The sequence below is a fragment of the Canis lupus genome, chromosome 24, assembly GCF_003254725.2.
Source record: "Canis lupus dingo isolate Sandy chromosome 24, ASM325472v2, whole genome shotgun sequence".
In the NCBI taxonomy this organism is placed as follows: domain Eukaryota; kingdom Metazoa; phylum Chordata; class Mammalia; order Carnivora; family Canidae; genus Canis; species Canis lupus.
The window spans coordinates 45,335,269-45,359,340 of record NC_064266.1 but is presented as its reverse complement, the minus strand read 5'-3'; the positions used below and the strand labels follow the sequence as shown (position 1 = coordinate 45,359,340).

At 46.7% G+C, this 24,072-nt stretch overlaps 2 long non-coding RNA genes across 3 annotated transcripts; one reads left to right on the top strand and one right to left on the bottom strand.

Moving 5' to 3' along the window:
• Positions 1 to 9,177: 9,177 nt before the first annotated feature.
• On the bottom strand, positions 9,178 to 20,614 carry LOC112674213 (uncharacterized). 2 transcript variants are annotated; one of them, XR_003145328.3, is made up of 5 exons: positions 20,521 to 20,614; positions 19,724 to 19,791; positions 18,886 to 19,034; positions 9,619 to 9,982; positions 9,178 to 9,398 (listed from the first exon to the last, which is right to left on the bottom strand). It is a non-coding gene; the product is annotated as an uncharacterized LOC112674213 (long non-coding RNA). The 2 variants fall into 2 exon arrangements; XR_003145326.2 differs by lacking the exon at positions 19,724 to 19,791.
• Positions 17,868 to 23,867, top strand: LOC112674214 (uncharacterized). Its single transcript, XR_003145330.3, has 3 exons — positions 17,868 to 21,747; positions 21,887 to 22,010; positions 22,866 to 23,867. It is a non-coding gene; the product is annotated as an uncharacterized LOC112674214 (long non-coding RNA).
• The last annotated feature ends 205 nt before the right edge of the window (positions 23,868 to 24,072 follow it).

Sequence of the window (24,072 nt, the reverse complement as noted above, 5' to 3'; positions counted from 1 at the left end):
CGCTCACCCCTCCCACCTCTTGTCACCTCCTGCCTCTCCCTGGCTCACTCGGCTCCCCTCGCCCTCACCTTCCCTTTCCTCTGGTCTTCTGATCCTTGCCTTCACCCCTTCTTCTCCCCGACTCATCTTCAAATGGCTCGTTCTTACCCTTCAGGTCTCAGCTCAAACATTGCCGCTTCCCTGCCCTGCCCCCCGGGGCCTCCTCCCCGCCCCGTGATTCTCTATCATGTTTATGTATTTTATTACTTTATAGCACCTGCTGTCATCTGGAATCATCTTGGTCACTTGTTCCTTTGCGGCCAGCTTCTCTCCTCCCAGCGGACCGCATCCTCCATGAGGGCAGCATCATGTTCGTTTTGTTTGATCTTTGGGCCTCCAGCACCTGAGACAGAATCTGACTCCTTGCAGGGACCCAAGGTATATTTGTTCAATGAAAGTATAAATCTTTCTAAGCCTGTTTCCTCATCTGCAAAGCGGGATAAATGACAGCACTTGTGACTCAGCATTTTCATGAGAAGCGAATTGAGCAAGACGTGAAGACGTGGCACAGGGGCTCATCCGGGGGCTCAATCCACTAACCTCATCCTTAATCACGTGGGTGAGAGAAGTGCACCATTACCCACGCTACGTGGCCAGCTGAAGAAAGTGACAAAGAAAGACACAGTACGATTGGGGTCCAACAGCAGCAGGGTGAGGCGAGGAGTGCAGGAGGGGGTGGGAACAGGAGGGAGAGACATGGGGCAGAGAGGCAGGATGACCCCCCACCCCGGGCAAGGCTGCACGTGAATCTGCTGGGAGGACAGAGGGAAAAGCCAGTGGAGAGTCTGGTGGGCATATGGAGAGTGTGTGTGTTTTGAAGGCCCCCTTACCAAGGCCCCAGAAAGCAGATGCAGGAGGGCTGCGGCTGGGGTGTGAGCGTCAGAGAAGTCTGATAACACAGCGCAGCTTCTCTCTTTGGAATCCGACGTTCAAAACAACCCCCAGAAAACAAACACACCTCCTCTCACCCTGGTCGGGAGGGAGAACAGGCTGTAGAAGTGATCCAGGGAAGGACTTGGAATCTCTCTGCACCGAAAAGTCTCCCAGGTGAAGGAAACACAACAATGTGTGAGGAGCATCAGGAAGGCGTCTCTCACGCACTTTCCCTGGGAGCGGCTCCCTGCTCCAGCAGGAACCACCAGCTAATTTGGAGCAGGGTGATTTAGAGGGCTGTCTTTGGACTCTAGGTTTGCACCTGTGGATTTTGCATATGGGGCAAGCTGCAGGTGCATAGACGTAATTGCATGTCAGATGCTGGTGCTTGGTTAGCAATCCATCTTTCTTTTGGATGAAAATGCCTCATCACTTGTGCACAGCGAGGGCTGCTCCCTTCCTCCCACGCACACCTCTTCTCCACCTTCCTTCCAAATAATGCAGGTGTGCATTTGAAGCCCACCTTTGAAACAACTGGGACTTAGCGATGTATTTCCAGCATGCGATCTGGGAGGGGATCCCTGTGGGGTGAGTCAAAAACATCACCTATCCCGGGAAAGCCAGCGATGGACAGTGTTGAGGCTGTTGTTGAGCACAGAGGAGGCCGACGGGCTCGGGAGCCCTCGGCTCCGCAGGCTCCCAGCTCCCTGGTTTCCAGCTGAATGGAGCGGAGGCCGCCTGGTGTGCAGACGCTGTCTCATAAAGCAGCTCTGGATTGCAGCCGCCTTGGCCACGGCCCACTCTCGACCCTGTTGTGAAACCACAGCAGTTCCCGTATAATCCATCTTTCAGCAAGTTGCGGAGCTGGGGAGCAGCCGCTCGCGGAGGCCCAGCCGCGTGGTTCCCTGGTACGCGCTCTGCTGAAACCATCACAGATGCGACTCTTTGTGAAGCCTCAGTAAAGTTACCATGAACTGGCCATAAATCAGGAGCATTTTAATGACCTCAGTGTGAGAACAGTTTGCAAGGGAGGAGAAATGTGCCGGCTGGGTCTGCTGGGGTCCCCCCGCCCCCAGGAAGGGACACCTGTGTTTCTGGCCCGCGTCCACCGCCCTTCTCTGCTGCTCCCCAGCTTTGTCTGGGACATGAAAGTGAAGAGTGCTGTGTCTCCCTCTCTCCAGGAAACACGACCAACTGCAGAAAATCCTAGTTCCCTGCACCGAGGATAGAATGAGCTTTCCTCCACTGAGCCGCATTCTCCAGGGGGAGAAGGAAATTGCAAAGCAAAATTTTGAATAATTTGGGATGAAATGGAGAACAGAAATTAATGTTCACATGCTTTAAGATGCGATTTGAAACTGGATGTGTGTGTGTGTGTGTGTGTGTGTGTGTTTTAAAGTAGAATTGTTCTTAAATCCATTAGGGCACTTACATTCTTAAAGCTAAGTTTATTTGGATTACTTTTTGGTTAACTTCTTAGTATGGAAAACATAAAATACACAGAAAAGTATAGAGAGAATAGTTTAATGATCCCCCTGTGCCCATCATCCCACCTCCATGATTGTACTTGGGTCATTTGTAAAGGACTTAATTTTAAAGTTCTCAGGCTGCCTTCTTAAATCAGGTCAAACAGCACCGTCCACTGTTCTGCTTGGGGCCTCCACGTCTTCCCTAAATATGAGCTCACACCATAGTCGAAAGCCTAAACCACCAACTGCTGTTCTCTTATTTGTGTCTAAAACTGAAAACCAAAGGGGAAATTGCATCCTGAAGTGCTCCATGGCATCTCTTTGGAGAACGGCCAGAATGCTGGAAGGATGGAGGCCTGAACAGAAAGAGTCCTGGGTACCTTAGGCTCCCAGTGTCAGCCAGAGGTCACCTGCTCTCCTTCATGGGGAGTTCAGCAGTCACACCTTGGCAGCCATTTGGGAACTGAGTCACGAGCTCTCACACCTTACATTACAGTTTTTCCGCCTAAAGGTGTGATGTTAGCAAGCCACGTGGCCCCATGCCTGTAGACAGGCAGCCCCCTCCCCACAACCGACTCACAGAGTTGCTGAGAGTGCTCTTACACACCCAGTGTGCAGCATTTCTCATAAAGGACATGCAGATAGGATCAAGTGGAAGAAAGAGGCTTCAGGAGGTAGCCAGGATTGGAGGTAAACTGAGGAAGAGTTGGAACCTCCCCTACTCTGGAGCAATGTGCTAAAGACACAGGCAAGCCAAGCAGGATGGGGGCTAACTTGCTCGGTGTGCCCCCTCCTTGTGCAGAAGCAGCGAGCCTGCACCTGGCGGTGGGGCTGGAAGGGAAGGGCGAGCGCTGGAGACAGCAGTGACCTCACTCTGACGGAGGTTTAGGATGTTTAGAACAAGGGCAGGATGGGGCAAAGATTCCAAGTGCGGGTGTCAGGTGGCTCATCAGTGCTTTACTCACAAAAACAAAAGACTTGGAAACATCTAAAGTGTCCCAGATAAGCAATTGATCATATAAATTAGACGTTGTTTATCTAATATGACATGTCACCATTCAGAAATGATCATGAAGGTCTATACTTAGTGATTAGAAACTGCTTTCACAAAATATTATTCAGATAAAAAGTAAATTGTGAAGAAGCATGAGATCTAATTTGGTAATCTGTGTGCATCCCCATCTAGGTATTTATTTGTACACAGAAAACAGAAAAAAGGGGTGTAGAAATGAAAAATTTACATGGTCACAGCTGTGTTTCAGGACTCGGGGATATACCTACTTTCTTTTTTATGACTTTTTGTATTCAGTAAACACCTTGATCTTATACAGAAATGACACGTTTTACATGAAAATAAATCTCTAAATATTACCAGGAAGACCACATTGAGGCAACAGGACACACCGATGGGCATATGAGCAGAAAACAGAGCAAGTGAACCTTCCGGGGAGCCCGGCTCTTCTGCACCGTGTTTATCTTCTCAAACCCTGAAGTTGTTTTCCATAAAGCTGCTCATCCAATCGAGCTGTGTTCTCCACAAGCACGTCTGCCATCTTTCAGCACCTGTCAACTCTGATAGAAGTATCAAAACCAACCTTTTCTGGTCTTACGCCCGTCTCATTATCTCTGCATTTACTGCCGACTAATCCAAGAATGCTGTCTCGCCTTTGCCCGTGGACGTGGTGGTAACAGAAGCCCGGAAAAGTGGATGGGATAGCCTTCGTGGCCAAAATTCCTCTTTCCCAGAGAATGGTGAGGGATTTCTGCCTAACATTTCCCCTCTCTCGTTTAAAATGCGGATCTGAAGCCATCACAGGTGGCTGGTGTTAGCTCCGTGCATCTGTCTCATTTCACGAAAAAGCCACTCAGACATCAGGAGCATTATTTGGGAATCAGTAATATCTGTTTCAGGGAGACCCTGTGTCTTTCTGTGGCATGAGAAGAAGTTCAAATCGCGAGGGAGCAGATGCTAAAGCAAAGGAAACTATTACCCAAATTAAGCCCTTTTAGACCATTTTTAATGGTGATAAATGGGCAAAGTTGCTAAATTAGACTGAGACCATAACTCATGTTGGATGGTATGAAGAAGAATTTAATTTAGCTTTATCTTCTTAGAAAAATCCCAGAAAAAAAAAAAAACACCACAAACTGAAAATAGTAGTTCTTTGAGAGAATGAGTTTCAGAATCAGAGCATTAGCTGCCCGAGACAATAGTGAGCACTTAAGCTCTCCCCAAAATCACAGCAATAAATCACTTAAAGGCAAAGCAAAATTTTCTCCAGTGGGTCTACTTAACGACTGACAAACTTAAAAGACCATATCATGTTCTGTGCAGGAAGCTTGAAGATGTTTATTTGTTAGGGAGGATTGAACTGGCTTAATTCTGCTCAAATTTATGTAATGTTGAAACTTTATACTTTTTATCAGTTTACTTCCCAACACCTCCAGATCAAATATAATCCTCACTTAATAGACTACAGGATTAGAGATGCTTAAAGCAGTCTTGAAATCATGTCTGGTTTTGGAAGACCTGTATCTGGACCCCATGAAGTGTTTATCAATGACTTGCCTACAGACCACCTGCCCGGGAGCCTGATCATAAGGAGACCCCTAAGCGGCTCTCAAGGGCACTAAATTGAGGAAAACAATGTTGATGAATACACGGAGTCTAATGTTCCTTCCTTTTACAGCAGGAGTTGTCTTCTTTTGCAAAGAGTCAAATAGTAAATATTCTAGGCTTTGTGGGTCATACAGTCTGTATCGCAACTACTTTACCGTTGTAGTCTGAAGATAGATAAAAACAATATGTAAAACGATGGGCATGGCTGTGTGAGAATAAAAGTTTATTTGCATAAATGGGAAGTGAGCCAGATTTGGTCCATGGGCCATAGATTACCAACAACCTACTCTACAGGCAGCATCACATGGACTTTAGCTTCGTATTATCACCATCATCATCATCATCACCATCACCACCATCACCACCGCCATCATCATCGTCACATCATCATTGTTCCATTATCATCTTATTATCGTCATCATCAATGGCTGCAACAACTTCATCACCACCATTACCATCCTATCACCATCATCAACATCACCATCCCATCACCATCATCATCACCATCCCATCACCATCTTCAGCATACAATTATTTTTTAAGATTTTATTTATTTATTCATGAGACAGAGAGAGAGGCAAAGACACAGGAAGTGGGGAGAAGCAGGCTTCCTGCAGGAAGCCTGATGAAAGACTCGATCTCAGGACCCCGGGATCATGCCCTGAGCCAAAGGCAGACATTCAACCACTGAACCACCCAAGCACCATCTACGATTACCATCGGTGTTCAGTAACGGCCACGACAGCCAGTGGAGATAGCGTGTTCTTAGAGCTCAGCGCTACTACTCTTGCTCAGGATACTCTTCTAGGTCATGTTCCTTTTTTTGTGATAGATAAATTCTTTTCCCTCCCCTACAAATTGTAGTCAGCTACTCTGAATAGATGAGAGGATCCTCTTCAAGGCCATGAGATTTAATCTGGAAAACAGACTGGTCTGACCCAAAAATATTAAGGAAATTTTGTTCATGTCATTATGCAGGATACCTTCTGAGCCTACATGTCAAATTCTTTGTAATTGAGTTGTTTGGAGGGACTCTATGAGCAAGATCATCTTGTTTCTCATTTATAACCCCCCAACCTCAGCCCCCGTCCCATGCAAGGGGGCTTTCTTTCTTTCTTTCTGTCTTTCTGTCTTTCTCTCTTTCTCTCTTTCTCTTGAATGAACAAATAGACATTTAATTCAAGTAGCACATTAGGCATTTCTTAGGGGATCACCCACTCCATCCCCCTTACAGACAGCACATCTGAGCACTTCCATGTGTCCTGCTGGCACATGGCCAGAGAAAATTCTCCCTCAGCTCAGGTGATACAAAATCTAAATGTTTTCAAAGAGTTTCCCCTCAAGACTTTCAGGGGACTGGAAGTTTTGGTATCTTCAAGGGAAGAAATTGAAATCTCAAAGCCAACCGGAAATGGACAAACATGATATGGTCTCATTCATTTGGGGACTATAAAAATTAGTGAAAGGGAATAAAGGGAAAGGAGAGAAAATGAGTGAAAATATCAGTGAGGGTGACAAAACATGAGAGACACCTAACTCTGGGAAATGAACAAGGGGTAGTGGAAGGGGGGTTGGGTGGGGGGTTGGGGTGACTGGGTGATGGGCACTGAGGAGGGCATTTGGTGGGATGAGCACTGGGTGTCATGCTAAATGTTGGCAAATTGAACTCCAATAAAAAAAGTAAAAAAAAAAAAAAAAAAAAAAAAAAAGTAAAAAAAAAAAAAGAAATCTCAAAAAAAAAAAAAAAAGAAAATCTCAAAGCCTCATGAAAGAAGTCAACAAGCACTCAGTGAGATCTTGACCATGCCACCACAATGCCTCACATGGTCTATACCAGCACTGAGCTTTGGACTGAAAGGCCTTCGGTATTATTACTGTTTGAACAGAATTATTAACTTCCCTGACTGTGCTTTTTTATATACTCATCAGACAGTTTTCTACATTCCATCTTTCTGTGGTGCCTGCTTAATGGTTCTCTTGCGATTGATTAGCTCTTGCTCACAGCAATTTGAGCATCACTATATGCATATAACCTGACCCTTCAGCTCAATACTGCTCAATGGATATTGCTCTAAAAAGGTGCATCTGGTTAATTTTACATACTTACCAAAGTTTGCTTGTGCATTTGTAGAGAGGACCATGGTACTCTCAGTTGCCATGACAACTAGAGGAGAATCAACGATCTGGGGATGTCTCTGTTCCCATGAGATTCCCCCCCCCACCCCCGTCACCCAGGCATGATTTCCAGAATCAGAGCTGGTCACCTTTTAATGGATACAGATCCCTTAAAATTCAATGAAAAATGTCAGTGACATTAATTAGATTCTCTAGGAGTCCAGAGGAGAAAGAAACTTATGCTTCTTAACCACTCACTGTGCCTGAAGTTGTGGGGTATTCCCACAAGTTTTCTCATGAGATGCACACCACCGTTTGGTATACGTGATGTTAGTTCTGTTCCTATTTTGTTGAAGCTGATGAAGGTCACCTAGCCAAGCTGTGGGATGCAGTGGGGACCTTCACCCAGAGCCTGTGTGTTTCCTCTCTGATGCCCACGTTCCTTTCCTCACCAGCCCCTGGGACTCCAGCTCACAGGAAGGGACTGGACCAGTGAGCGCTAAAGCCTCCTTGAATTTTTACCCTGACATTATCCACAGACACCCACAATAGTGGGAGCAATTGCTGAGTCTTTTTCTGTAATGTGACTCTTGACCAGGCAGAAAAAATCCAAGAGGCAGAAGACACTTGATAAAAAGAGGAGGGAGGAACAGTGGATTGATAGAGACCATCTCTACCATCCTCGTCTTTTATGTCCACAGTAGGCATTTCTAGAGTGTCTGTTTGGGCTCCATAGGAGCCCTTTAAACCAGGCAGGGTGCACACTAGAGGAGAAGGGACCAGCCCGATGGGTGCTTGAGTCCAGCTCCAGCCAGGGCGCAAGTTCTCCGAACCGCATCCTGGAGACCCACAGCTCAGAGCCTAGTGTGGGTGCAGAGCTGCCGTGTGGTGGGGAGGATGGGGTTTTGGAGAGAGGCCAGCTTTGACGTGAACACTGGTTCCGCCATGTGACGTTGAGCTACTCCTCCACTTTCTGAATTCTGTTCCTGGGCTGTGGAATGGGGGTGCCAGCCGCTCTTACACTGGGAAGGGTTACACGCAGTCAGGAAGCTCTCAGGGAGGCGCTCAGCATGGAGCAAGGCCTGTTGGGAGCAGTGGAAGCAACACATTTATTGATTGAATAATTGCAATTTTCTGTACTTGGGGGGTGGATGCAAGTGCATTTTTTCTGGGAGCTGCTATAAGTGTAAGCCCAAAAGGGGCGGCTTAAAGCAACAGATGTTTATTCTCTCAGAGTGTGGAGGCCAGAAGTCGAAAACCAAGGTGTCAGGAGGGCCGTGCTCCTTCTGAAGGCACTAGAGGAGGATCCTTCCTGCCGCTTCCAGCCTCCAATGGCTACAGGTGCTCACTGGTTCAGGGTGGCCTCACCTCCAGTCCTCTGCCTCTGTCTTCATATTGTCTTCTCCTCTGCGTGTCTGACTTGTACGGACACGTATGATAGCATTTAGGGCCCACGCAGAGGATCCCCACCATAGGCAGCAGGGAGGAGAGAAAAAACAGGGAGGAGAGAGGCCATAGCCATGTGCTTTGCAAAAGACACAAAACAACTTGCAGCAAGAAGCTGCAGTCTTTGAAGCAGGCATGCTGGGTCTCTGCACCTGGGTGGGTTCTGCAGGGATTCGTGGGAAAACCAGTGAGCCCCGAAGTCCCAGGCTCAGAGGCCACGTGGAAGCAGCACACAGGCATCATTTCCTGCAAGCGCTCACGTTGTGTTCTTCTACTCAGCTTCTCTTTTTCTCCATAAGCCCCCGTGGGCCCCAGCATTTGAGTGGGTGTAAATTGCACGTCTCTTCTGGGGGTTGAGTTGGAGAATGAGGAAAATGATAGATCTTCTGCAGTTGGTCGATTTTGCTGATGGAAGCGCATTTCCTACCTGAGGCATCCTGGGGTCCCCCGAGAACTATCACTTACTTCTTAAGCCAGGAGACGTATTTATGGCTGGTGGAAATGGTCCCATATCATCAGAGGATCTTCCCTGCTGACTCCCTGGGTGCTCATTAGTTTGGTATATCAGAAACTCCCCCACCCTTTGCAGAAATGAACAGTTCAGCAAAAAACAAACTCATTTAATTCAAATTTAATTAAAGTTGGAACCATGTTTTTTATTCTTCAGTCCTAATTATAATAATGTTACTGTGCATGATATCATTGAAAAACACGGGGGTTTCAGAGGGGGGAGCATATGGGACGGTGTCGGCTGATGCAGGAAGAATGCAGAAGAAGGCGGCTCATTTTCTCACTCTTGGAAAGTTCTGGTGATCAAGGGTTTTCTAAGAAGGTGGCTGTTTAAAATGGAAACTCCTCTTTCAGCAAATAATAGATCCCAAGGAATGAAACTAATAAAAGTGTGTGTGTGTGTGTGTGTGTGTGTGTGTGTGTGAAGGAAAATAAAAAGCTATCAAACAGTGTAACGGGGCTTCTGAGAGTAAACAGTCCTGGTTAAGACTGGATGTGTTCCATAGCAAATCTCAGGGTCTTAACCCCAAGAAAGTGATTTCTTACCCTGCAGGTGTTGGGAAGGTGGCGTTCCACAAGGTAACTAGGGAGTCCGGGCTCATTCTCTATGGGGACGACACCTGCTGCCGGGCCCGGGTCGGACCGCTGAGGCCTGAGAGTCGCATCCCTCCCACAGCAAGTCCACACACGCCAGGTGGTACAGGAAGCAGTCACACATCCAGGTGCGTCCAGGTGCCGTTCACGTGCGTCAGGTGTGTCCAGGTGCGTGTTGTCCATGGCGGCCTTCACGCCGCAGCAGCAGCACTGAGCAGCTCCAATAGAGGCTAGAGGACATGCAAAGCCCAAATTGTTTATCGTTACTACTACTGGGCTTTGCTGTTTGCTATCGTCCTTCCTCTTTCTCGGTCCTCTGCAGAAAAACAAGATAAAAAGCCTTGGTCTGGGGCCTCTGAGTCCTCGATGGGCGGGAGGAATCACGGTGGGGCAGCGAAGGCTGGTGCACAGCTGCGGGGTTCTAGTTCTGCCTCCCGGACTCGGGGGGTGGGGGGACCAAGGGGCAGATGAGGAGGGGGCGCTCAGAGGGGTGAAGACGTGGGCGGATCGTGGGCGGGAACTTGCCGAGGGCTTCCCAGAGCACCCCTCCTCCCCACAACAAACTTCTCTGCTATCAGGGTGAAGACTGTGGGCTCGGCTGTGAAGGATGTGCCCCGCCAGCCCCCCCATCTGCCCCAAGGGCCCAGGGACCTGGTGTTTCAAGGGACCCAGACCCCTAGGACCAGGAGCCAAGTGCAAGCTAGCTGTCTATAGATGCTGAGAAGCAAGTTCTAGATCATTCTTCTCCATCCCCCAGTTGACCCTGGCTGCTTCCCAGCCTCCCCCCCACCACGGGGACACCACGATTCTTCCCAATGTGAGGTGTAGGAGTCAAGCGCCTGCCCTTAGGAGTCAGGAAAACATGCCAGCCCCTGAGTCATGTGGCATTGAACCAATTACTTGTTTTTTTCTGGTTTTTGTTCATCTTTGACAGAGTAGTGATAGGGAGGATCAGAGGAGAAAATGATGTTTCGGGCACAGCATGGAGCACACAGCACCTGCTCCACTGTGTCAGCGATTTTTATTATTCTCAGCAAACCACTCAAGGGGAGGGGGGAGCGCCTAGACCCGGGAGGCTGGAGGACTCGTGACTCGACACCTCAGCCTCTTTGGCCTTCTTGTCTCTTGATTGTGACCAGCTGGTTCCACCTCAGGGCCTTTGCACTTGCTGTTCACTCTACCTGAATCCACTTTCTCCCATGTGTTTGCACATGTGGGTTCTTGTCATCTGTGAGGCCCTAGTTCAGATATCTGTGGCTCACAGAGGCCGTGCCTGACCACCTGATCGCTGCTTGCTTCTTGTCTCCCAATTGCCACCATAAGTCACATAGGCTTCTTTGTTCTCTTAGAGCATGATCGCTAATGCTGATTATCTTGTTCACTAGTTTATTCGTTTTCTCTTGGTGTCTCGCCCTCCGAGAGGTAAACACGAGACGCAGAGCCCCGGAAGGGGGCTTTGCTCAGAGCTGGATCCCCATAGCTGTGGGCTGACCCAAACAGAGCAGTTGGCTGGGCCAAAGGGTGCGGCAGTGGGAGGAGGGCCAGACTTAGGGAAGAGCTGGGGTGAAGGCCACGGGGCCCGGGAACGAGCACGCAGCCATGCCTTCTCCACCCTCACTGGGAGGAGAGTCATTGTGGGCTGCACGGGGCTAGCCGAGAGCCCTGCATTTTCTTCTCAAAACGGATTCAGTGCCTGTTTTCACGCATTCCCTCCTCAGCCACCCCGAGCCCTTTGGAGCAGAAATGCTCCCATTCCCTGTCAGAGCTTCGTGGAGAGTGACTTATCGGGCAATTTCAGAGAGGACATTCAGGAAGAAGACATCAGATGTAAGAGGTTGCAATGAATGTTCAGAGGTCAAAAGAATTGGGAAATGCCTTCATGATTTTTCTCTTATGAAGGCAACACAAATACTAAAATAACAAATGTGTGAAGCCCAAGCCCCTTTCCTGCTCTGTGTGTTTTATGCAGCCTAAAAACATGTCTTTAGAGCTTTCTTTGAGTGATTTAAAAACCAGATGGGAGGCAGCAAACAGACTGCATCTGTCCCAGTAATGCCGCCATTTATTTCCTGGGTAAGTGAGTAGAAATGGCGTCCGTGTGCTTCTTGCCGAGCGCTGAGTGCAGAGCATTTGGCCTCCAGCGAAAGCCCAAATAATTTCTATGCATGATGAATCCTTCCAATAACGAGGCCCTGCAAAGGCAGGATCAAATCATAGTCATTAGCTCCTGGTACTCTTTTCAAATGGATGCCTCAGAGTCTTTGCAGCGAGCGCCCAGACAGAAGTTGAGGGAGCTCCTTGCAATTTAGTCTGGCATTTATTATTCTTTTTTGTTCTTTTGGAAACATAATAGGTTAAGTTGAAACTTCAAATGCGATTGTTGAGAAAGGCAGAGAAATGTCAATTGAGCAGAATTCCTCACTCAGGAGCAGGTGATGGATCGGGACTCTCCACCCGCCTCCCCCAGGAGCATGTGGGCTTTCCTAGCTAGAGGCGAGGAAAGAGGCAGCAAATTCATATCAAATATTGATCCCCGTCCCTGATGCTTAGATACACAGGACTGGATTGATTACCATCCCCAGTGTGTGACACAGCACTGCCACCATGCAAGGACCAGCTTTTACCTTCATCTCTTGATCTTCTGCCCTCAATCCCAGATTCCTTCCAAAGAGGCTCCTCTGCTCCCGTTTAAATATCATCCAACGCATGTCATCGTGCACTTCATCCTGCTTCCCCTGCTTTCCTCCGCATTGATCCATGCCCCACGCACCTGCTCCTCCCTGGCACAGAACATCCGGCTGCTCGTCTCTTCCACACTTGGCTCATCCCTCCTCTCCTAACAGCTGCCAAGAAGGCTTCTTCTCATAGTCACCAAACTCACTGCGAGTGGACATCCCTGTGGTTATTTGCTGTTTGCATCTCTGTGAAAGCAGACACAGGGGTTGAGTCTGGGTCTGGAGGGACATTCTCAATGTCACTGGCTGTGTCTGTGAAAGGGGCAACGATCTTCACCGCCAGGCAGCTGATAGGGCTCCTCCAAGCCCTCGTCACGTGACTTCTCGTTTCTGCCAGTTGGGCCGACGTGGGATCCCACACTGATCCCACACTGTGTCAGTGTTCCTTTCTTCACTAGCGTGTCCCAGCCTTTTGATCCCTGTCAGTCAGGGCTTATTCTTCATTGGTGCTTTCCTAACATTTGTCTGTTTCTTTACTGGTCTTCTCTCCCTTCTCTTGCTGATTTGCTAGAGTTTCCTCTGTATTCCAGATATGAATACTTCATCAGTTATTTACATTGTAAATTCCAATGTCAAATACTTATCCATCAAAAGATGAGATAAAAAGAACTGATGGGCAAAGCCCAAAGTTCAGATATCTGTTATTTCATCTTCTGAGTGTGGAACACAGAGCACACCCTCCATACACCTTCCCCTCCGTGAGCAGACTGGATAAAGAGAATAATGGAGAAGCAGAGTGGGCTCATGGGGAAAGAACGGTTTGGAAGTGAAATTGACCTTTTAAATAAATCAACTCTAGCTTGGCCACTGCCAGGCCAAGTGACCCAGGACAGGGTCCTCACCTATGGTGACTTCAGATTTCACATCTGCCTCCCAAGAGGTGTGAGCTGGGGACACACTGAAAGCAGAGTCAATATGCTGCACGTGTGAAGGCTTCTAAACAGAAGTTAGGGCTTTTGTCTTTCTTTATCTCTTGCATGGGGTGGAAGAGAATCAATATTTAAAATAAAAACGCTGGAGCCTGAGCAGATTTGGATGGATGGATAGATGATAGATAGATAGATAGATAGATAGATAGATAGATAGATAGATAGATAATACAAATGGATGAATAGATGGATGGATGAATGAATGGATGGATACATAGATAGATGATAGATGGGTAGATGGATGATAGATATATAGATAGCTAATGATGGATGGAGGATAGATTGATGGATAGATAGATAATATGGATTGATGGATAGGTGATAGAAGGATGGATAGATAGATAGTATGGATAGTTGGATGGGTGGATGGATAGATATATAGATAAATGATAGATGGATAGATGATATAGATAGATAGATAGATAGATAGATAGATAGATAGATAGATAGATAGATAGATAATATGGATAAATAGATGATGGATGGATAGATAGATGGATAGATATAGATAGACAGATGATGGATAGATGATGGATGGATGGATGGATAGACAGACAGATGATAGATGGATAGATGATAGGTGGATAGGTAGATAGATGATACATGATAGAGCAAATGAGCCACTCTTTAATCCCTTATTCGTATTTTGTCTTCCTCTGATAGAAACAGAAGTGGAGTTAGCCATTAAACAAAAATCAACATTTAATGATGTTTTAATAGGATGAAGATAGTGTATAACTTATGGCTTCATTTTGCCCATCCAGCAAACACACTCAAAGGTAAAACCCGTGCCTACGTCTGCGGCCGTGTATGTGTCTTTATCTTAGCCCCCCTCTCCCCATACTAAATGAAACATGCAGAAACAGTAATAGCATTTACTTTTAAGTGTTGACATTATAATTCAATTGTATTTTTTCCTTTTGCTAAACATTTTCCTATTTTCTCTAGAGTTAATAAGCAATTACATGTATAATAATGAAAAGATAGAATGTACTAAAATAATATTTATGGAGCATATAACATCTTAGAAAATACTTGCAGTGTGTTAATGAAAGGAACCTGTTGCGAAGTTGTATATCCGTGCTGGTTGCGACTGTTGTTCAACCAAACCAAACAAAATACAAACAGGAAGAGAAAATACCCAATGCCTGGGACCCTTCCAGCCGCGCTGTTAGTTTCGCATTTTTCTTTTCATTGTTTTTCTTTCCCTGCTGTTCTTTCCTCTTTTCCTACATTCTTATCTTCTTCCTTTTTTTAAATCTTCTTCCTTTTTTTGTTCTTCTGAGATGTGTTTATTAACCATATTTCACTTTCTGACTTATCTCACTTAACATCGTGCCCATGAGATCTTTACTATGTTTAAAATACCATAGAGGCCTAGGAAAATTTCAGTAGTATATAACCATCATTTTAAAGAGATTTCTTCTACCAGCAAATTCCATACCTTAGCCCTCAAACTCCAGGTTAATCAGAATATTAATTTTTTTTTCTGACCTTCTGTAAAGCTGGAGGCCATGTGAAAAGTCTTTGTAGACTCCCATTTAGGAAGCTGCTTGTGTGTGTCCCAGGGCATGTGGCACATACACATTGCATGTATACACCTGCACACGGCATGCATGCATGTGCCCACATCCCAGCGCTTCCTCCAGTCCAAGCCTCACAAGCAACAAGTTGTCACCTGGAGAAGGGCCCTGGCAGGTGCCCGAGTTTGTCCTGCCAGCCTTGGTCAGCACAGTGATCAGACATGATGGCAGTGGTTGCTATGGACACTCTCCCTTCCTTTCTTGTTCCTCCCTGTGCCTAGTCCTTGAGCTGGAGCCTGGGCTCCATCATCTCCACAGGGGTAAGGATCTGGGATTCCAGGGGTACGTAGAGTGGACAGCCACCAGCCTGGGCCCCCCAGGATACCTGCTGCCTCAGAAGCCGCAGAGCCTGCGCGGTCACTGCCCATCCCTAAACAGAGCACACATAGACCCAAGTGCAAGGCTTTGTGGGGAAAAAATGCTCCAAGTTGGACGTTACCACAAAAGCCACTTTGGAAGGAGCAGAGGAACAGAACAACTTCCTTTCTGTCTACCAGCTCTTCCCAGTCCTTTCTCATTTGGCCCACAGGGTTCTTTGGGAGGCAGTCATCACAGACTCCAGCTTCTCTTGGAAGATCCCTACCACCAGGTGTGAGCTCTCCGAGTTTGGACCCTCTCTTATGGTTTGGAAAGGTTGGTCTCAGTACCAGACATTGTTTCATCCATATACATTTTATCAGGGATTTTTTACATCAATATCTAATTGACACATAACACTGTGTGAGTTTAAGGTGTGTAACGTGTTGATGTGATACATTTATATATTGCAATATAATTACCACCACAGTGTGAGCTAACATCTCTATCACATCACATAATTATCATTTCTTTTTTGTGGTGAGAACAATTGCAATTAGGATCTAGTCTCTTAGCAACTTCAAAGTTTATAATACAGTATTGTTGACAATAATAATTATGCGGTGCATCGGATGTCTGGGTCCATCTTCTCGTTCCAACTGTGTACCCTTAAACAGCATCTCCCCAATTCGTCCGCCCACGAGTCCCCAGTAACCACCATTCTACAATCTGTTTCCGGAGTTCAGCTTTTCTAGATTCCACATCTGAGTGATGCTGCACAATATTTGTCTTTCTCTGACTTATCTCACTTAGATCGTGCCCATGAGATCCAACCAGGTTAACACAAATGGTAAGATTTCCTTTTCTCATGGCTGAGCAATATTCCATTGTATATATACACCACATGGTCTTTACCTGTTCATCCATGATGCACACTTGGCTCTTTCCACGTCGTGGCTGCTGTGAATAATGCTGCAGTGGACATGGGAGTGCACATGTCTCTTCAATGGCCTATATTAATTTCCTCTGAATGTATACCCAGAAGTCGAATTGCTAGATCCTATGGTCATTCTATTTTTAAGATTTTCAGGAATCTCCATATTTTCATACTCTATGAACCAATTTACATTGGTTCATAGTGCACCAGTCTTATATTTTCTTCACATCCTCTCCAATACTTGTTATCCTTTGTCTTTTTGACAGTAGCCATTCTGACAGTTGTGAGGGGATATCTCATTGTGGTTTTCGTTTGTGTTTCCCTGATGATGAGTGATGTTGAGGATCTTTTCATGCACCCATTAGCCATTTATTTGGATGTCTTCTTTGGGAAAATGTCTATTAAGAGCCTCTGCCCATTTTTTAAAAATTGGATCATATGGTTTTTTGCTCTTGGGTTGTAAGAGTTCTTTCCGTATTTTGGATAATAAGCCCTTACCTAGTACATAGTTTGCAAGTATTTTCTCCCATTCTCTAGGTTGATTTCTCCATTTTGTTGATTGTTTCTTTTGCTGTGCAGAAGCTTTTTAGTTTGATGTAGTCCCACACGTTGATCTTTTTTTCTTGTTTTGCCTGTGCTTTTGGTGTCCTTTCCAAAAAAAAAAAAATCATTGCCAAGACCGACATGAAAGAACTTCTTCCCTGTTTTGTTTCTATCAGGGTGTTTTAAGTTTATTTTTTTCCTATCACTTGTTAGTTTACATTCAAATTGTGAGATGGAATGCAGCACAACATTTGAGCCAAGCATTGGAGCTAGGCAACCTAGGCTTAAATACCTGCTCTGCCACTCACCAGCTATGCAAACTTGGCAAGTTATCGATGCTTTGTGCCTCAGTTTCCTCATGTCTAATTGGGAACAAAAATAAGTCACTATGAGGATTGAATGAGTTATTACATTTAAAATGCTTAGAATGGTGCCCAATACAAAATAAGTGCTTAATAGATGTTAGTTATAATCATCATCATTATCATTGCCAACATCATCATCATTACCATCACTATCACCACCATCACCACCACCATCACCACCATCACCATCACCATTGTCATCATCACCATCACCACCATCACCAGCATCACTGTCCCATCACATCAGTGGAACATCATTACTGTCATCGTCATCAGTGGAACATCATTATCATCATTGTCACTATCATCACCATCACACTGATGATGGTATGGGTAAGAGGTCGGGCTTTGAACTCTGACACATACGGGTTTAAATCTCAGGTTCACTGCACAGTAGTAGTGAGATCTTAGGCAAGTTTATCCTCAGTTTCTCCATGAAATAGCATATAACACCTTTCTGAAGGGGCTTATTCTAGTGATTAAATTAATGACCCTTATGTGTTGATTATAGTACCAGGTACATGGCAAGTGCTTAATAAGCAATATATATAGTAATGTATAATAAGATATGATTATATTAATAATATTAATATTATAGTAGTACATAATATATATCAATAGGGCTATATATGCATATGTATGATATATATTTTAATTGAGTTTATGTATAATTATATATACACAAATGTATATATAATTATATATAAATATATTACTTATTATTATACATACAATATATAGTAATATTTTATTATCAATATACAATTATTTGATAATTATGTCAATATATTCTACATTATTTAGTAATTACATTTATATTATATATACACTCAATTAATAATTTATATCTCTCTATATAACACATGTAATATATACATCTATACACATACACATATATGTGCGGGTCCTAACCAGCTTTTCCTATCATGCTTTAACACTATAAACCCTTAAAATTTTAAGCTGGTTTTGCTGTTATTACCCTGGAGATATTTTGAAAATCCCCAGTCCCCTTTCCTTTTCTCACGGGCTCCTGTCTTGCATGATGAGCCGTGGGCTGGGCAAGCCATGAGCCGTCTGCAGGAGGATGCAGGCCTTGTGGCTCTGGAGGACCAGCGTCTGGCAGAGGCGATCGGCCCACCTTGGTAAGTGGAGGCGGAGGGCGTTCGCGGCTTGCTGGCCCAGCCTCTCGCTCTCAGTAGGAGGAAAGCCCTCTCTCTCTGCCGGTGTTTGTGCCTGGTAACTGGACCTACGGCCCAGGGTCTGCCATTTTGTCATGAGTTATTTATACGCCATTGTCTTTTCTGCTAGGAATCCTGGGAGCCTCTTGAAAGCACAAAAGATCCCACTTTTTTTGTTGTTGTTTTTTGAATGCTGGTTATTCTTTTCCTCTGTGGTGTCACATCTGCAAGTCATTTTAACCAGTTTGGGCTATAGTTTCCACTGGAAGCATGGGCATGGGCGAACTGGCTGGGCATGTGCTGGATAGCCACCCATTAAAGCATGTGTTTAGGGTCATCTACTGTGTGCCAGGGACTGTGCTAGGACAAATGAGGGCGACAGCTCCTGTCTGGAGGAAGCTCATTTAAATGGGAAATGTCACATGAGCGGTCACATAACCAGTTAGCACGGAGGCAGCTCATTTACTATGAGAGCACAGAGGAAGCATAATCCAAGTATCGTTGCTAGGAATGCATGAAATACAGAGAAAAAAATTATGAGTGCGAAGATTAAAAAAAAAGATTATATGGAGAAATATAAATAGATCCACGTTGCTGGACCACAAATTGTGATTCATTTATTAACTCATTGAACAACTATCTAGCCAAACACCTGTTATGTGTGGGAATCCAGGGAGGAGAGGTAGAAGTTGCAGAGAAGCTGACATGGCCCCCCGTCGTCCCATGTCTGCTTCTGTGGGTCACCTCCTCTGGCCTGTCATTCATGACACAGTTCCTCAAGAAGCATGGTTATGAGATTACCTGGGGCAGGGTGAAAACAAAAAGTCAGATTTCCAGACACCCTCCCTGGAGATTCTGATTCAGTAGGTCTATGTTGAGGCCAAAGAATCCGAACTGTTAATGAGCATCCCAGGGGATTTTCATTACCTAGAAAGTCTGGAAGCATTTTCAGTTGGCAGTGACAGAGGCGATGTATTTTTCCCTAATGTGATGCTGGCCTCGGGGGCAGGACAAGGGGCAAAGGGGCACCCAAGAAGTAGGATATGGTGGGGGGATGCAGGAGAAAGGGGAGATCTGGGGAAAGGATAGAGGCTACATTTGGGAGGCAAGGAGTGGGTCCCAGCTTCTTTGTGAAGATCAGCATGGCACCATCTTCTGAGAGAGACTTCAGGAGGAGGAACAGGTTATATGGGATCCAAGGGAGTGCTTTATGTGGACATTTTGATGGTCAGTTGAGTTTTGGAATCTCTCAAAACCAGGGATGACCCCTACTCTCTTCTGTAGGCCACACCCTAGTTCTGTTTAACATAACACGAACATTTCAGGGCATCAAGAATTGAAGATCCATAAAGATATCATACTCTCTTTGGCTCCTTTCTGAATGAGCATTTGATCACATTTAGATTCTGTCCACATAACCCCAGCCTTCTGTCCGGCGTTGGGAACTTGGACTGCGTGAGTGGTCCTGAGCCCGAGCAGCTGTGACTCACCGTGCGAGGAGTCATCCACAGAGGGGACGAGGTCTGTTCTCCAGCTGAATGCATCCCCAGCTCTCCATCTACTCCAAAATTTCCAAAGGCAGCGCTGGAGACAAAATTAACTCACAACTTCCCCCAATGCTCCCTTCCATTAGGACAATGGCTCTCAGCCCTGCTAGCCCTTGATCACCTGAGAAACTTTAAAGCACACAGATGCCCAGACCTTGCCTACAGAGATGCTAGTTTAGTCGTTCTGGAATGAGCCCTTGGCATGCAACCAAACTGGTTGCCAGGTGATTTTAATGAGCAGCCAGGCCTGAGAGCCACCACATTATACCTTACCCTGCCAACGTCTTCCCGTAGGCAAATCCTATTAGCCCAAGACATGGAGCCGGTCTTCTCTTTAAATAAATGTGACCTCCAGGCTGAACTGGAAAGACTTCCCAACAAAAGCAAGGACCTTATATATGTTATTCTTTTTCCTGCACAGAAATATGGCTTCACTCGGAAAGGATGCAGTGACCTTCGGCACACTTTCCTTAGAAACGAAAGGTCTATGAGCATTTCTTACCATTTAGAGCAATAACATTAGTATTTAATTCTTAGTTTCTGCTCAGTAGAAATAATCGGTCCATCCTTTGCCCCTTGTGGGTTTTTATTTTTGTTGGATCTAGAGAAGGATTTTCTAATGCTCAAGCTGCTTAACAACAGTGGAGTTATCTTGAGAGAGTCTAGGGTTTGTGGAAGGAGAGTGTGCCCTGGGATGCATGTACATGAGTCCATCCAGCATGTCATCACTAGGCACCTACCTGCTCTAGGTAAGGCGTGGTCTGGTCCCCATGGGCCCCGGGTTAGGGGGCCCAAGCTCCACAGTGGCACCAGCCTGCATTCGGGAAACCACTCTCTAAGAAGACTGATTATGACACGGTTGGCACAGCATCACAGAGCCTTCCCAGCCTTTTATTCTGAGTTGGGTCCTCTCCCTGAGATCAACCTGAGCCTTACTCCTCTACGCTGGAGCTGGAGCCCCTGCCTCAAACCCATACAGGTCCGGGAAGCCACACTGCAGTTGTGCAACTATGTGCTTCACTGCAGGAAGCGTGTGGATTCCTGAGGACACATGTCCTGACATCTGTCCTCCCAGCCCCAGCAAGGCAGGGCGCAGCTCCATTACTTGCTGTGGAAGGTGCGTCGTCCAGGAGGCCTTTAGGGCTGGTCAGAGTGGGGCGGCTGAGTCCTAGGGCTGCGGGGGTCCTTCCTGTTCATTTGCACCACCTCGAGGTAATCGGCTAAATGCTCTCTGACCCTAAAATCTTTGAAGATACATGTGGGGAATATTGGCCAAGAATGGGGAGGAATCAACCCAAATTGTTCCTGATGACGGCCCAGTACTGAGACAGTGTTTTATATGATTCCAAACAGAGGACGCTTTTCCCCGTGAACTGTTCATTCTCTGGGGAAAGTTCCAAGTGATTGGCCCAAGCTCCGTGTGACATGCTCAGGCGATAGACCGACTGTCCTGGCTGATTGTACGTCAGTCTATAGGACTCACGAGCAGGTCTTCTCCCGACAGCGGATCATCGACATCAAGAAAACATCACAAACGTGTTTGCAAGTCAGGCCCCACAGCATGTCTCTGGTCCAGGAATACTTGCCACCTCTTCCCCTTCTCAACAGCTCCATTTAACATTTCTGCTCCTCACGCTAATGCTTCATGCACTTTGTTTGTAAACTAGAAATCCAAATGAATTAAGGAGAAGGGGACGATGGAGAACGTGGCCAGATCATTTCGATTCTGGCCACAGAGTTGCTGCAGAGGCGTGAACTTGCTGCACGGATGTTCCTCCGGGAGGCCTGTAGCTGCCCCTACAGAGGCCAATTTGGGATGATTTCCTTCGATACTCGAGTCACAGAGCATTCACTACCTGAAATAAGAAGTACAGGATTTAAGATCATAAACTTTTCCTGAACATACTTGCATCTCAGCCCATCATGTGGTTCTTAGGAGATTCCCTGAGGCCCTCCTTGAGCTGTGGGTAAGGTGATGCCTTTGGTTGGGGCTGCTGGCCGATCTCTTCCTCCGAGAGGGCTGTTTTCGAATGGGTGGGTTGCCACTTTGGAAAGCACTTTGAGGCTAAAATAGCTCGTAAACATCATTTATCTCAATGGTTACAGGGCCCATCGCTACTGGGTGAGCTGCCAGAAGACCATCCTTTGCTTCTCTGGGTCCACAAAGTCAGCTCTGGACCAGAGACTAGACCGTCTCAAACCCAGGCAGAAGGCCAGGCGGGGCGTCGATGTAAGCTCTTTATCTTGGGCTCTGAACTTGCGCTCTGAGGCCCAGATTTAACTCAGATTCTCACATGTTGGGGAATCAATCATTTGAAAAGAGCATTTGTCAGCTCTGGTGTTGATTCCTAGGAAGCGGAGACCCGGCTCCCGCAACTCGCCCTCCGAGCAGGTGCTTGCACCTACTTCACCGGAGACCCGGTCTAAAACGAGAATCACTTTGATGCTTATCCTGAGAAGTGTTGGTTTCCCCGGGGGGAACCCCTCACTCCTCTGTAAACCCTTAAATTTTCAGGTACGTAAGGCTGAGAGCTTTGAGGATATGCCAGTCAGGTGTGTGGTGGATAGGAATTTTACTCAGTCAAGAACTTTATAGAACGTGGGTGTGCAAAAGTTTAACTTTATTACATTTTGCCTAACTCAATTTGAATCTATCATAAGCCCACATTTTCCTAATAACAGAAAATTAATGGAGTCACTTATAAATGGGTTTTATCCAATAATGTAACGTGTCAGTTAATTCCGGATTAAAGCCAGTCACGTTCCAAGCTCCCGGCACCCCCTCAGGTTCCTCTCTCTTCCTCACCTCAGGGTTAATCTCTTTCCCCGGGGGACCTCGGAATGTGTCCCAGTGGGCTCCATGTGCCTTCTTGGGCTCGATCTGCGTTGCCCCGTGCCACCCCCCCCATCAGGCGTCGGGCACCCTCTGTGGCCCCGGTGCCCCCCACCAGGCTGTCCCGCTCCTTCCACGCGCAAACCGCAGGCCCCTTCGGCTCCGTTGGCCTCGCCAGACTCGCCGTGACCTTCTCCCGGCCCATGGGAAACTCGGCTCTTCCCTGGCTTCTTCCTGTCCTTGCGCCTCAAGGATGCCCAGGTGGCGTGGCTTCTGGAGATGGAGAAGAGGCATCGGGCGGGCCCCTGAGACCCCAACAAGGCTCTTGGCTGACATCAGGCTGTGCAGCTACATCCTTGAGGTAATTGGCTCTGCCACACGTCACTCTCTGCGGAGACGTCAAGCCACCTGGCACCGGGCTGGGGTCCCACCATTCGAGAACAGAAGCACGAGGGTCCTGTGGGTGTGGACCTGGTGGCCTGTTTGCTATTCACGGGGGGCCGGCTGGAAGGGAGGTGCGGGGCTGAGCAAGTGCAGGCTCGGACCGGGGTCGCCGTCCCTACCAGGCCGTCAGAGGGGTCGGAGGGGTCGGAGGTCCAGAGTCCTGCTCCGTGGAGGCCCCCTGTTCCCGGGGTGTGGCTCAGCAGGCAGCTTCTTGCTGCAGGCCGGTTCCCACCACTTGACTCAGTTTCACTGTTGAAATATTGAAATCAGCTTCTTTAAAAAAATATATATTTTATTTATTTATTCCTGAGACACACAGAGAGAGGCAGAGACACACAGGCAGAGGGAGAAGCAGGCTCCCTGCAGGGACCCCTGATGCGGGACTTGATCCCGGGACTCCAGAGTCATGCCCTGAGCCAAAGGCAGATGCTTAACGGCTGAGCCCCCCAGGTGTACCTGAAAGCAGCTTCTTAAATGGATTCCTGGAATCTGGAGACCGGCTTTCAGAAGCAGTGAAAATGTGCACAGGATGAAAGCAGAGAACCAGGTCTGCTTGAGAAAAGTAATTGAGAGGATCAGAGCTGCTACATCCTCTGGTGCCCAGAAGCACTGCTGGAGATTAGGTGGGGAGGTGGGTGGCCCAGCTTCCAGCCGGCTGGCTGCGCTCGCACTGAGCGGCCGTCCCTCTGGACACGTCAGTGACAGCAGCATCCACGCCTGTGAGGCTCCCGCTGGTGCCCCGGCCCCTGATGTCCAACGGTGGTGAATTCAAACTGGGCCAGCTGGATGCTAATTGCATGTCAGAATTCCTATTGTTAAAGCATTATTTTAAATGCATATTTTAATAAAATTATGCAAATGATATTGGTTGATTGCAATTTGTGTTGCATCTGCAGTATTTTTAGCAGGATTTCACTGAGGCACTTACAGGAGTCTAAAGCCTGGTAAAATGTTTTGCATGATCTTCTGAAGGAAGTGAGACCTTCCTCTCTTCTTTCATAGTCTTGGAATTTTT